General features: G+C 37.2%; 1 non-coding gene across 1 annotated transcript in view; it reads right to left on the bottom strand.

The window, feature by feature from the left end:
• Positions 1–1,632, bottom strand: part of LOC101302924 — a 1,990-nt gene extending 358 nt beyond the window's left edge. The window contains exons 1-3 of the transcript XR_184451.1: positions 1,381–1,632; positions 1,173–1,308; positions 997–1,056 (exon numbers count right to left, since the gene is read on the bottom strand). This is a non-coding gene — a transcript (uncharacterized LOC101302924). The remainder of the gene's footprint in view (positions 1–996; positions 1,057–1,172; positions 1,309–1,380) is intronic.
• Positions 1,633–1,686: the final 54 nt, after the last annotated feature.

Raw genomic sequence — 1,686 nt, 5'->3', positions numbered from 1 at the left:
TAAACATGATTGTCTGAAAATTTTCTGCTAAAATCCATAACTCTGCACATCAAAATCCTAATCAAAGCACAAATTTATGATTAGCTACATACAGACAAAAACAGGTCTGTATAGGTAAATATTCTCTTACCATATGTCTACACAGTCACACAATTAAAACAAGAGATAGGATACTTAAACAGATTTTCACTCAAACACAATTATACAAACTAGCATACTGCAGCAGTCACCTTTACACTAAAAACTGTACAAAACCATTTGGAAGTTGACTTTGATTTCTTCTAAAGACTTGTAGTAGACACACTAAAGAAGCTCTGAGAGTTGGAATCACTTTAAAACGATTTTTCTTGAATTAGTTATGGATTTCCAAAGTTCAGCTACAGTTTCAGGATTGTCTGAAAATTTTCTGCTAAAAGCCTATTTAAAGTATCTAAAAGCAAAACTGAAACTATATGTGACACAAAACTTTAAGTTATTGAACATAAGCAAAACAATGTTTCAAAAAGACGAAAACAAACAAAAATTACAATTTAAATGTAAGAGAACATCAGCTGCATTAGATTACTACAAGGTAAACTAATGTAAAGTTCTAAATTCTAATCTTTCAACTAACTTTAAGCAACCCAAATCTAACTTTCAATTTAAGAAACAAATAACATGCATAAGTACTTTATAATCTAATCTCTACATCTGTATAATATCATACCAAATCAAGCAAGAATCATTGGCAAACATTGAGACTAAGAGCAAAGGACCAAAATCAGAAAATGTATATATGTCTGCTAACTTTCTGACCAGCAGACCTTCTTGGCTAAAAACAGTATAGCTCGGCTAAGAATTTCATGTTGGTCTCTTCATAACAATTGTAAAAGACAACCTAAAGATCAATCTGGAACTGGAATCGCACAAAAAGGAATTTTCTATAATTACTAATGAGTTTTTGAAGTTCAGTTAGAGTTCCAGTTTTTCTTTGAAAATTTACTGATAATTACCCACCTTAAAGTTGAACAGAGGTTGAACTTGGACCTTTGATTCTTTGTTCCCTTCAGCTCCTCCCTGCCATTTAGCCATATCAGAACTGTCTTAACAAGTCTTTCAAATGAACCACCATCGCCGACAGCGGCAGAAGAAACTAGAAAACTCAAAACATGACAAAACGAAGAACCACTCACCAAGCTGTGTAGAGCCTGTGTATTCCCCTATCCTTCCCTTAGGAAGCTGCCCAGGGAAGCAGAAATCGCGCCAAACGGTCCGGCCCCAACCCCCTCCTCCGCTGCGCCAAGCCCAGCCTCCTCTACTGACTCCAACCTTGAACCAAATTGGAAGAAATTGAACTAACCAACCCAGAAACCTAATTGGAGAAAGGAGAAGAGTACAAACCTCGAACCAAATTGGAAGAAATCGAGTGAGGAGCCAAATGGATGAACCCCCAAATCGACGAACCGTAATTGAGTGACAGTGGCTTAGTCTCTATTGAGGGAGGAGTGATTGAGTTTGAGAGAGAAAGAAATTGAGAGGAGTGATTGAGAAGAAATTGAGGAGGGTGAGAGCGGTTGAGTTCGAGAGAGAAAGAGAGAAGAGAGAAAGGGCGATAGGTGAGAACGGTGAGTGTGTGTGTGTGTGTGTGTGTGTGTGTGTGTGTGTGTGTGTAGTAAATTAGTGTGTGTGAGCGTATTTACCTTTTTT

The sequence above is a fragment of the Fragaria vesca genome, linkage group LG4 (assembly GCF_000184155.1).
Source record: "Fragaria vesca subsp. vesca linkage group LG4, FraVesHawaii_1.0, whole genome shotgun sequence".
In the NCBI taxonomy this organism is placed as follows: domain Eukaryota; kingdom Viridiplantae; phylum Streptophyta; class Magnoliopsida; order Rosales; family Rosaceae; genus Fragaria; species Fragaria vesca.
Note: the sequence above shows the minus strand (reverse complement) of the source record. Positions and strands in the feature narration are given on the sequence as shown.